Source organism: Macrobrachium nipponense, chromosome 34, assembly GCF_015104395.2.
Source record: "Macrobrachium nipponense isolate FS-2020 chromosome 34, ASM1510439v2, whole genome shotgun sequence".
Classification (NCBI taxonomy): Eukaryota; Metazoa; Arthropoda; class Malacostraca; order Decapoda; family Palaemonidae; genus Macrobrachium; species Macrobrachium nipponense.
In genome coordinates this window covers 63,394,300-63,407,804 of record NC_061095.1, presented here as the reverse complement: position 1 = coordinate 63,407,804, position 13,505 = coordinate 63,394,300, and positions in this window count along the sequence as shown.

Genomic DNA, 13,505 nt, shown 5'->3' with positions numbered 1-13,505 from the left:
CTGTTGCTCTTCCCATTTTCTGCTGCTGGAATTTAGGCCGAGAGTCAGGAGGTGGGACCTATGAGGTCATTCAGCGCTGAAAACGGATATTGACACTCAAAAGACTTTAAAGGCATAATAGGAGCACCATTAATTAATTGGCTACCGAGATGGAAGAAAGAGAATATGAACGGAGGTACAGTAAAAGGAATAGAATGGGTTGCAGCTAGGGGCCATGGAAGGGACCCTGGCAATAACTTTAATAAATGCCTACTGTTCTCCGCGTGAGGTGCACTTACGGCACTACTTCCCTACGGGAGTTACCTGGCCCAAGTAGCGGAGGTCTGCAAATTCGTCCTGAGAAAAACTCCGCCGCAAAAGTTTATTTGGGAAAACTTTCTTCATGAGGTCTCGGACGTGGGAGAGTGCTGGTGTCCTAAGTGACTACCTAAACATATCACACCAACACAAAACTGCTGTTTTTCGTTTTTCCATCTTTTTTTCTCCCCTCCGGATGTATTTCAAGGGGGAACTTGAACTAAATTGGAATAATATTGCAATAAGGGAACGTGAAAGCTTCTATAAGAGAACTTCTCAGAACCTTTTTCAGTTGATAAGTCAATCTAAAGTCGTCTTGGAATGCTTACTATTCCATGACCGAGATCATTTCTTTAGGAAAATAACTGATCATCGTAAAGAAAGTAACTTGAAATTAAAGTGAAAATTCCTAAAGTAAAGAGCAGGGAAGTAATTCCCCAAATTGCGCTGCCTCCTGTTTATTCCTAAATAATTTGAGACTCATGCAAGGCAGAGAGAGAGAGAGAGAGAGAGAGAGAGAGAGAGAGAGAGAAATTCGGTTTATACAGGTTTTGCTGTAAGATGAGGACGAGAAAGTATTATTATTATTATAATTATAATTATTATCATTATTATTATTACTACAACTGATGCTGCCTCAGTACGACCTTCTGATACTGCAATAAAATAAAGATCTGAGAGGCATCTGAAGCAATGATTGAAAGTTCCATGAAGTGGAAAACCAACGTTTCGCACGAATAACAAAACCTATGATCATCTGTGTCAGAGGCTGAAACCGACCAACTTGCTTAATAGAAGATAGCCACCAGAAAAGCTTCTTGTCAGCGGACAGAGAAAGTACTTGAAAAAAGAAGGACGATTGATAACAACAGGAGTGAAGGATTTATCGTGAGATGGAGGCCAATAGAGACTTCTGATTGAGCGAGCATACTGAATTTTCATTAGCTGGCTAAAGAGCCTTACTCTTTCAGCCAAGCTCTCCCGTTCTCCACACAGGTTCACCCCATTTTGTTACAGCCCAACTGTCTTTAAGACTCGCAGAGTTATTTTGGTATATATATATTTATTTGTTTAATTGTTTAAGTACACATCGATATGTTATTGTCTGGGTAATCTGAACTAATTGGTGGATACTATCCGTCCCTCTTTCATTCATGATTATATGTTTGCATTAAGCATCTGAATCAACAATTCTACGGTTTTCCCTAAAAATCAAATGACTCAGCACATTTTGACAGACACAAATAATCACACGGGCACACAATCGTGCACACACACACACGCACACACTTTTTTCACATATTAACATGATAATTTTTTGGTAGTCAGTTCACTTACCTAAATTCTGATATCAATCGGAGAGAGAGAGAGAGAGAAAGAGAGAGAGAGAGAGAGAGAGGAGTGGTTACTGTTCTGTTTTCTGGTCGTTATTTGAACTGGGAGGCATTTATATATATATATCTATATATATATATATATATATAATATATATATATATATATATATATATATATTATATATATATATATATATATATAAACAAAACATATTAGACCTTTACGAGGGAGTCTGAGTAAGGGGAAAAAAATGTCTATAAATTAAATTAAAATAACTTTTATGTAAACAATTCACGCTGGCAAACCCTTCATAAGATAAACAATGAACGACGCTGAAACCTTCATAGAAGCGCATTTTCTGACATAACATAGAGCGTCGTTGTCCAGAACATTGAACTAAATAATCTCTGTCATTTTTCCCGTCCTGTTGACATAACTGAAAACCTGCATGCTCGACCAGAGTCTGTCATGATTGCGTGCAGATATTTTAGATTTTAGCACCAGTACTTTGTACTTTGACGAAATTCCACAAAATCATTTTTGATTCATAGCTTGAAGCACCGCTTCCTGCAACTGGCTGAACGCTTCTCAGTGAGAATATTTAATGATTAATTTAATGGAACCAGCTATTAACTTCTATTACAGTCTAACTCTTTAAAAGAAATTAACAAAAGGAAAATTTTTCCATTTTACGGCTGTCACGTTCAATTTTCAGTCCAGGCAAAAAAAAAAAAAAAAAATTAACGAATAAAGAAAAATCTTTAGAAATACTTTAGTATTCCCCGTAGTTCGATCGATGCACTCCAGCCTTTAGTTAGAGAATTAGTGAATTATTGGCTATCATACTAATCTGCATCATTATCGAACATTGCCTCAAGTGTCGGTATAATGGTAAGTATTCTTCGGTAATTAGAGAGTGAATTGCCCCAGATTGAGAGGTCATGACCCGTGCAGGTCAATTTTGTGTACTTGCGGTACGGAGATTTTTTGTTGTTTGTGAAGACTTTCTTTGAAACAATATATCTTATCTACGGAAACTTTTAATATATATATATATATATATTATATATATATATATATATATATATATATATATATATAATATATAAAGATACCTTTTACACGCGAATAAAGTAGTAAATTTCTTATTGTCCCAAAGCAAAAAAAAAAAAAAAAAAAAAAAAACAAAAAAAAAAAAAAAAAAAAAAAGAAGGATAAATGAAAACTAAAAAAATAAACTATAAACATCATTTATTCCTCTTACGAATAATACCACAGAGACTGTAAAAAGACACTTGCTTTCTCTCTCTCTCTCTCTCTCTCTCTCTCTCTCTCTCTCTTCTCTCTCTCTCTCCCCGTGAGACTAACAACGCAATCACAGCCTGAATTTTCCAGAGTATCGTCGAATACTTCAGCACAACGACCGCCATTACTTGGTAATTGGAAGGCATCATGACTTCCAGTAATGTAAAAGTAAGAATGAGTTCCTCAGCACTAATTCTTGTCTCATGACTTTCTGGAATCGCATCGAAAACTCTGGAGTTGTTATAGTCTGCGGATTGATGGTTTTGCAGCAGAGTTCATTTTTCTCGATTGGGTCCAGTATTTCCAAGTCGGATTTAGAAGCCGGTTAGAGCGCTTATGTGAAACTCAGCTTTGCAATTGAAATCAATGGCTTCGATTGCATTCCCGCCCAAAGTGCTGATTATCCAGGTCTTTAGAGAACAGAAGTTTGAGCGGAAACCATTGTTTCCTGAGACCATTTTGGGGGACAACCATATTTCCAGGAATCTGAGTAAGAGAGACTGGGCCAAACCTTCTCGCCCAAACTGTTAAGTCTCCAGATCTTTATGCAGGAGGAGTTTGCAGGAAAAAACATCATTTCCTAAGGCCATCTCTCTGGGGCTAAGAGACATTTCCAGGCTGATCATTCGCAGCTCAAAGTGAGCAAGGAATTAGATAGCATTATAATGATTGTATACGTTCTGCAATTCGTAATAATCATAATCTCATATGTTCTTTACCCTCTCATAGTATGCAGTTTCATCCACTAATCACAAATGCATTATATAAATGAAGTTTCCGCGATATTCATGAATAGTATCACTCAATATATATTCCCTGAATGCAAGTTCTTCATTTAGTAATGGAAATCTGGGTTCAAAAACCTGATGGCCATTAATGGGTCTAGAGAGAAATATGCATGAATGTGTATTTGATGATAGTTTTAAGATTATTTCAACTGACTTGAAGATAATTTAATGTTTTAGCAGATTTACTTAGTTGAATTAATATTTTCAATTTTGTCATGATTTTCGTATCCTTTCATTTCACGCTTCATACACATCTGGATATGCGATTGATAAGACGTTTGGTGTGTATAATAATGGCAATCTGTTTCTGCTGTAGTTGGTAATAGTATATCTTCACTCTTAATCTCCTCTTATGGTGTCCTATAAACATCTGCTCTCTTTCCTATCCTTTCCTTAGCTCATTAAAAATATTTAAATACCCATTTCATCAACCCACTAATTGCCTACTATTCCTCTGCACATATTATTTTGGTCTTTATTCTCTCTATATTATTTGCAATGCAAAGTTTAGGTGAATTGTCAAAACTAAAAGTACAACTGTCAGGAGAGCTGTAGGAATGGAATAGAATACAGTATTTAAGCAAATGCCCAAGCGTTGGGACCTACGAGGTCATTCAGGAGGAAACCTTTTGCAGTTTCTTAATGAATCAAATGTTAGACGGTGGAAAGCATGATGGGAGAAAACGAATATGAACGGAGGTATAATAAAATGAATGAAAAGCGTTGCAGCCATGGCCATAGGACGCTGCAAAGAACTTTAATTAATCCCTAAAGTGCGTCTTGTGAGGTACACTGACAGCACTATCCCTTTACGGGGGACATGGGACAATAGTTTGATATCGATATCTGTATCTAAAAGAAAAAAAACTGAAAGTCGAAATGTTCCAAAGGAGCGGAAAATAATTAGAAGGAACTCACAGCTTCTCTGTAAATATTTTCCTCCCAAAACGAAAACCTCCTTTTGCCAGGAGGTCTTTTCTGGTGCAACTCCAAAACTTGTTCTAACCTCCCCGAAAAAGAATATTGACACGTCTCCAAAAATGATCGGGAGAAGTCTTCATAAAAGTTAAGGCGGAAAATCTCTTCAAAGAGATACCAAAAACATCGTTCTTTGCCTCAGAAAGAAAGTGACAGTTTTCTTTTTCTCTTTTATTTACTTCAGTGAGGGAGTTCGTACCACAAGTTGCAGGCTTAAGGAAGCTGAGAGAGTCTAGGAAAAATGAGATGATGATAATAAATATTGGAGTGTTCGATCTCAAGGAAAAAATGATTCGGTTTGAGTTCACTAGACAGAGAGAGAGATTCAGTAGGTGAAACTGATAATTCATATATCATTCTACATCCAGTGGTCGTCAAACAATTCTTTTTTATTTATTAGAAATAAAAACGGCCAAAAATTCTAAGGATAATCATCTGGAGTCATTGATTTTTAGTTACTGTGTCTATGAAAAGTTCACAGAGACAAATTCAGGTAATTTATCACACAAACATCAAGAGCAATCTAATTGCGAATTTATCATCTGGTTATCTTGCATGTTTCTTGATATGTAAACCTTCCTTATAATTATTAAATAATTAATAATTATATATTAACCTCATTGTAAACGGATATTTCTATGTCATTTGGTTAGTGTTAAGTTAAAGCTAATGTCAGTGACAGACTAATAATTATAGCTATTCAACAGAATCTTTTTAAACATTCTTCTGTTAATATCATTCTGTACACAGCATTCTTTATACACTAACCTATCCTTTATGCTAATGGTAACCAAGTATGTCCGAACAAAAGTGAACTTCTACTTTGTACAGATGTAGCAAATAAAAGCATTTGCTGGAGTCTGACAGATGCACTGCCTTACCAGACTTCGTTCACACCGACAGCGATCAACAACGTCCTCTTTCACGATTCTGCACAAGAGTTCGGAAATCATGAGGTTTCATTACTGAACTTCTTTCGCTGCAGTTGCATAATGGCTTCTAATTATCTCACTCATTAGCTTTTTCACTGTGTCAAAGGCGAATGTGTACATTTAAACCGGTTCTGGCTGAGGATAAATCAACCAAAAAGATAGACAACTTTCTCATTTGCGTTTCTGACGTAAGAGGTCGGAATTTATGTTTCAGTACCAGACTTTTTTTTTCCATTTACATGATAGAGTATAATGATCTTACTAATATTTTTCTTCTTTAGTGTGAATATAAAGAGAGTTTGTACTTGCTGAAGAAAATCCCATCCCCCAAAACCCTTGAAGATTCGCCCAAACTTCCAGCAGACATCAGTAGTCTAGAATTAGGGACATTAAGTCCAAATGAAGCCCTAAGTACAGTTGGAAACGTAAGTAAGATCTCCAAAGAATTAGATACAAATGTCTAGATTAACTGGAACAGGAACATTTTATTTGGGCCAAAGACTACCGCTGGGACCTACGAGGTCATTCAGTGCTGAAGGGAAATTGACTGAAGAAAGGATTGAAAGGTGTAACAGGAGGAAAACCTCACAGTTGCACCAAGGAATGAAAGGGGTTAGAGCTAGGGGCCATCGAAGAGACGCTGTAAAGAACCTTAAGTAATGCCTACAGTGCGCCGCGTGAGGCGCACAAATGGCTTGATTCCCCAACGGAACTCATTCAAGCAGCAGAAAAGATACACCAAGGAACAGAGAGAGAGAGAGAGAGAGAGAGAAACCAACAATGGAACGTAGCAAATTAGAATGAGAACAAACGGCAGAGAGAGAGAGAGAGAGAGAGAGAGGGAGAGAGCCCAACTTTAAACAGCGGTCAGTATTTGCACAATCGCCTCCTCTGTTGAAATGGAAAAAGGTTCCTGAATGTCAGCTGAAGGAAGGAAGCGTTCCAAGGACACCACCACCATTCGACAATACTGGGTCCTGACAGCAGCAGATGAAGGAGATGTGATGTTAATTCCTTCATAGCAAAGAAAGATTAAGAAAAGGAAAACGCATTTTCGAGAAGTTCGGCATCAAGGAGGCATTAGCGCATTGTGTTGGAGGTGCCTGTTCTCATGATGGTTCTAGAATAAAATATATCAAAGTCATTCCTGTAACTATAAAGTCGTTTTGTTACTCAACATTTCCCTGCAAGAGTTCAAGATTCAGTTTCATTCGACAAAACATTCAATTCAATTCTCCCGAATGGCTTTCAATGAACCGTGATCCCCCGCCCCCGCCCCCGCCTCCGCACTCTCTCTCTCTCTCTCTCTCTCTCTCTCTCTCTCTCTCTCTCTCTCTCTCTCTCTCTCTTTCAGTGATAAAGCCTCTAAGTATTTTATTTAAGGTTTTAGCAGAATTTGTTGAATTAGTATTTTCAATTTCATTATGAGGCTCGTATCAATTCAATTTATGCTTCGTATACATCTGGATATTCGATTCGTAAGAGGTTTGTTATGTATATTAATGGCATCCTGTTTCTTATCCCACCAATGTGTTTCTGCTGTAGTTAATGTTATCATATATCGACTTTCCCCTTCATCTTATGGTGTCCTATAAACATCTGCTCTCTTTCCTGTCCTTTCCTTAGTTAATTAAAGGCATTTAAATACCCATTCTACCAACCCACTAATTGCCTTCTACTCCTCTACACATTATTTTGGTCATTCCTCTCTCTATATTATTTCCAATGCAAGGTTTGGTGTACTGGTTAAATGAAATGTATAGGGATATTTTAAACAATTGTCAGGGGAGCTGTAACAATGAAACTGAATATAATATTTAGGCCAAAGGGCACGAGTTCGGACCTATGAGGTCATTCAGCACTGAAAGGGAAATTGAGAGTAGAAAGGTTTGAAAGATGTAACAGTAGGAAAATATTTGGCATCTGGACCATAAAACAACTGTTAGTTGGAAAGCAAGAAAACGAAGATGAACGGAGGTACAGTAAAAGGAATGGAAGGGGGTGCAGTTATGGGCCATAGGGACGCTACAAAGAACCTTAAGTAATACTTACAGTACCCTCCAGAGGCGAACTTAGGACAAAAGCTTGATATCAATATCTGTACCTAAAGAGAGAGAGAGAGAGAGAGAGAGAGAGAGAGAGAGAGAGAGAGAGAGAGAGAGAGAGAGAAACTGAAAGTCTAAATGTTTCAGAGGAGCGGAAAATAACGACAAGAAACTCACGACTTCTCTGTAAATATTTTCTTCCTAAAACTGAAACCTCCTTTTCCCAGGAGGTCCTTTCTGGTGCAACACCAAAACTCGCTTTAACCTCCATCAAGAAGAATCTTATCGACGCTGCTCCAAAAATGATGTTGAGACGTCTTCATAAAAGTTAAGGGAAAAATCTCCTCAAAAGAGACCCCAACAATATCGTTCTTTGCTTCAGAAAGAATATGACAGTTTTTTCCTTTTTTATTTACTTTAATGAGGAAGTTGCAGGCTTAAGAAGGCTGAGAGAGTCAAGGAAAAATGTTTAAGGTTAAATTTCCCATCAGAACCTTCTAATATTTAATATATGATTCATTTCTTGGAAAATAGTTGAGACGGTTCAGATTCTACGGCGTCCAAATCGTTACAATTCGGATACGGTAAGCTTTCTTCAATTCGGTTTCTTAATTGTAAAAACAAATATATAAACTAATCGATGATCATTATAGTTATTAAAATCCCTTGCTATATTATTTCGTAATTAAGAAATAAACATATAAACACCAACACTGTCACTCCCAAACCCTCAAAGGAAGGAAACGGGTGATTTTTAAAAGCTCTCCCGTAAAAGATTTTTAAAACATGACGCAATATCTTCCAAGAAATAAGTAAAGTTGCCCAAAAAGGATTTTATTACGACGGTTTTTAAGACAGGAAAGATAAAACCTTTTATGATATATAAATGATTCAGTGGGACGAAAGTAGATTATTAAGAACATCTTGATCAGTCGCTTTTCATTATTCATTTGTTATTCATCTGAAGGAGGAGGTCTCTGGGGGAATATTGTGCCTTCTTTAAAGGGTAACCAAAAGAAAAACATCTAAGAAATATATATCAGAAACTAATCAAGATACTTCATAATGTATTTAAGCCTTGATTCACTGAGCCTTTGTATTGATGTATTTATTATTATATTCAAATCGCAGTGAGCGAAGTCCCGCCAAAGCCAATTGTCATAGAATTTTGTACCATTCGCCATTTATATGAATGAATGACATTTTAATGAATGGGTTAACATTATTATGAATGAATTAACATTTTTATGAGTAAATTAACACTTCAAATTATTGGTCTTCGGTGGTTCGTGTTGGATGAAAGTAACAGTATTTGAATTGACTCAATACAATATCGATGGTGACGATATACTTACAATGGTATATAAATCAATTCCGATAAAAGAACAATAATAATTGTTAGTATCACTTGAGCAACAAAGAACGAACGTATATTATTGAATATATTATTATTGTAAAGATTCACAACACACAAACATACACTAGGCACGACCTTGAGCATAAGGAGAATGTCATAGAGAAATGGTTAACAGAAATATAACGAGAGAGGGAGAGAGGGTGGTGGGGGGGGGGGGGGTGTAAAGTTTAAGAGCGATGTACTATTGGCACGTCCCTGAGTGCAGAGAAAAAGTGAACTTTTCCCAGGCGAAAGTGACGAGGCTCCTTTCCCCAGGCTATAAATCTCATCTAGTGAGAAACATTTCTGCAGTTGAGCGAGAGAGAGAGAGAGAGAGAGAGAGACTTTGTCGAAATAGGTCCTGGCGTAAATGTCACTTCGAAGGAGGGAGACTGGATGGATGAGTGTCCTTCGGTCCTCTTCCTTCTGCCTTGATGCTTTCCCTTGCTTTTACCTTGACCTTGCCCCTCACCCTACCCTTACCCTTGCCTATGCCCTTAACTTGACCGTCACCTTTGCCCTTATCCCTGCCTATGTTCTTACTTCAGTTCTGCCCCGACCCTTCCTTGTGCCTGCCTTCAGGGATTCTGTGTCAGTGGCAGAAATATTACAGATATTTTCCTTGAGGAAAACCTTTTGTAGTTGCAATACGAAACAGTTGTCAGGAGAGAGTTGAGGAAAGGAAGATGGAAGAAAGAGAATATGAACGGAGGTACAGTAAAAGGAACGAAAGGGGTTGCAGCTAAGGGCTATGGAACGGACGCCCTAATGCACTGACGGCTCCTACTTTCCTATGGAGGCCAGAGCTTGAAGGACAGACGAGCCTGAAGGAATTCTCATGAAAGCAGAGGCCAGGGGTTTGGGGGGGCGGGGGGTCTTGTCTGAAGAGGGACCCAACATTCCCTCCTTTGCAACGAATCATGCATCAGATATCCTCCTCTGCATTCGAGATCATTTAATTTAATGACTACTGCAGATTTCCCAACTAAAATAAAGGCTTTGGATGATTGAAACACCGTAAATAAAGAGGAAAAATAGGAAAGATATTGACTTCCTTTCTCATGAAGGTTATTGATGACACCAGATGAATAAAAAGGCCAATGACATTTTCAGAAGACTTCATTCCGTATCATTTATTTCTGATTCACCCTTTTTGGTCACCTTCCTGACTTGGGTTTCAGTCTCCTTTGCAAATTTCAGGTTTCTACTATACTTGTTTTTTCTTATTAATTTTACCTTGTCAACAAAGTCAGGGGTTAGAGGAACATGAAGGGACCTCGTCCAAGATAAGAAAGGAGTGTTTGCCTTCTCCTCTTCCCCGACCCCAACACCACCATCCCAACAACATCCCCCCCCCCCCCCCCCCCCCACCCAGCCTCAGTCCTCCGTCAGAGTTAATAACTCTTGTTTGCTTTTAATGAATTGTTTATCTCTCGAGTCTCAGGTAAATTGGGCGTAGTTAGGACACGTGATTATTCACATACAGAACGATTTCAAGTTAGTTTCGTATTAATTTTTTATGTAAATATGTTCACTGCGAATCTAGGTTACAGTTTCGGAGTATGATCTGAGCAAGATTCCCTTCCACTTGAGTCTCTCATCCAATATTTATTGTTGTCGAATGTAAAAGCAGGAGGAGGATGGTTCCCTGTTCTCCATCAGGAAGAGATATTATGCTTCGGTTTTCTGTGTGAGAAATGCAACTGAATTGAGAATCGAGTTTCTGAAAGATGGAACGTGGAATTCTGAAAGTTTTCCCATACTGTATGAGACTAAAATTCTCCCTCCCTCCCCAGAAGATTAATTATACTGATATTAAAACAATGTTCTGTTTTACATGAACACTTATGAATACATCAACGAGAATGTTATACAATGATCACTGTGCTACTTAATTTATATTAATCACTATTATTTAATGAAACTAATTCTAACTCCATCTTGTTTGCTAATCTTACTCTATGATGAATGCTGAAAGGAATCTAATATAAAAATAAGATTCTTATAACCATAAAATGCTGGAATTAAAACTAAATTTACCCAAATATCATTCGATAGAACGTCTTAGCAGTTAAGAGACAGCAAAATGGAGGCAATTATTTATTCACAGGACAATTTCCTGCCTCTTCATCTCCCGTGTAAAAGGAGATTCCTTTCGCAATGAGGGAGGAGATAAAAGTGTTTCCTAAAAGGGTGATAAAGGACTCATGAGGGAGTTGGCAGAAAGCGACGCTCTTTTGTTCTCGTTTATTCTTCTTCTTCCTTATTTCTCTCAGAAGGCAATAGGAAAGACCGAGAGAGACCACTTATTAAAAAAAGGAAAAAATGAATTAAGAAACTAAGAAATAACTAGATAAAATATAAGTAAATGATTAAATATAAGGAAAATTGTATCAGGGTAGTAATGCATTGCATGTTCGTTTATGAGGTCGCAGAACGACAAGTGAAATATCTGAATTATAGCTGATGAATGCTGTAATTAAATGCTATTTTTGGAAAATAATATAAAACTGCACCGTCATTTCATTCGTGTGATCAATAATATGGCAAACTCGAATTTTCTTGTTTTTATTTCCTGTTTATCTGCCTCTGAAGCGAGAGAAACAATGCTGCTTAGAATTCTCGATACCCAGCACTTTGCTGTAGGAGGTATATAAACAAAGCATGATCCGACCTCCAGCTTACTCAGAGGGCGTGCTAAAATCTATGGTCAAATAAAGCGTTATTTCACCAACAAAAATTAAAATAAATACCCTATATTTTATTAGAAGTAATTGTTCTGTACTGTTTAACATACACATTATTTATTTCTTACAATTCCATTCTAATAAATAAATCATAAATATCCTATTCTAAAATTCCTGTATCTTTAACTCAACGCGAAACACCTTTTTCAGACCTTTTTAGGGTTTGCCTTAGACCTTTGCTAACCCTCCCCCAACAACAACAAAGACAAAGTAATTTTTAGGCTTACTCCCCGAGTAAGCCATATTGGGAATCGGTGCAATTTGCATATTCATGGAACTGACTATAAATTTTCTGTATATAGCTGAAACTTAATCTCTGAAAGGCTGCATCTCGAAACTCTGCCTCTGTTACTCATCGTCCATCTTGACTGGTTTGGTTTTGGTTGGGAGGAAGGAACTTTGGTTAGATTTGCTTGCTTGGATCGCTTGCTTGCTACACTGATTGGTACACTGATTGTTTGCTTTGCTTGCTTGTCTGATTGTTTACCTTGCTTACATCGTTTTGCTTGCTTTTGCTAGCTTTGCTTGCTTGCTTCATTGACTTACTTTAACTGATTGCTTGTATGCTTTGGTTGCTTGCTGGATTGTTAGCTAGCTTGCTTGCTAAATTGCTTGGTTGCCTGCTTACCTCCTTGCTTGCTATTTTATATGCTTGCCACATCACATGCTTGCTAGCTTGCTTGCTTGATTTCTTGCTCAATTGTTTGCTTGCTTTCTTTGCTTGATTGCTTACTTTACTTACTTAGCTTGCTTAATTGATTACTTTGTGTGCTTAGTTGCTTTGTTTGTTTTTTGCTTCTTTGCATGCTCGCTTTGCTTGCTGACTTCATAGATTTGCTTGCCTGTTTCCTTGCTTGTTACTTTGCTTGCTTGCCTTGTTTCTTTGCATGCTTGCTTTTCTTGTTGGCTTGATAGATTTGCTTACCTGTTTGCTTGCTTGCCTAGCTTGCTTGCTTGCTAGCCTGGTTGTTTGCTTGATGGATTTGCTTGCTTGCATGCCTAATTATTCTGCTTTGTTTGCTTGCTTTGCTTCCTTTCTTGCTTGTTTTGCTTGCTAGCTTGTCCTACTTGGTTTGCTGACTTTGCTTGCTCTACTTTGCTTTGCTCGCTTTAAGTGCTTGCTTGTTTGTTTTGCTTGCTATTTTGCTTTGCATGCATGCTTGCTTGCTTTGCTTGTTTGCATGCTTGCTATCCTGCTTGCTTACTTGATTATTTTACTTTCCTTACTTAGCTTGCTAGCTTACTTGCTTTCTTGTTTTTGCTTGTTTTGCAGGCTTTCTTTGCTTGCTTGCCTGCTTTGCATACCTGCTTGCTTGCTTTCCTTGTATATTTGATTGATTTGTTTGCTTCCTTTGTTTGTTTGCTTTGTATACTTTGCTTTCTTGCCTGTTTAAATTCTTTCTTTGCTTGCTTGCTTTGTTAATCTACTTGCTTGCTTGCTTTCATTCTTGCTTTGCTTGCTTGCTTGCTTATCTACTTTCTTTGATTGCTTGCTTTGCTTGCACTGTTTCCTTGCTTGCTTCTATAAATATTCCAGTGTGAATCCTGAATACCTGAATACTTTTTCAGAATCCTTTCATGATAGCTCTGGGAGTTTGAGCGTCGATCAGACCTCACAAGGAAGATGAAATGAAAATTGCAACGAACAATGGTTTCTTAACAGGAGGAATATTTGTAAAG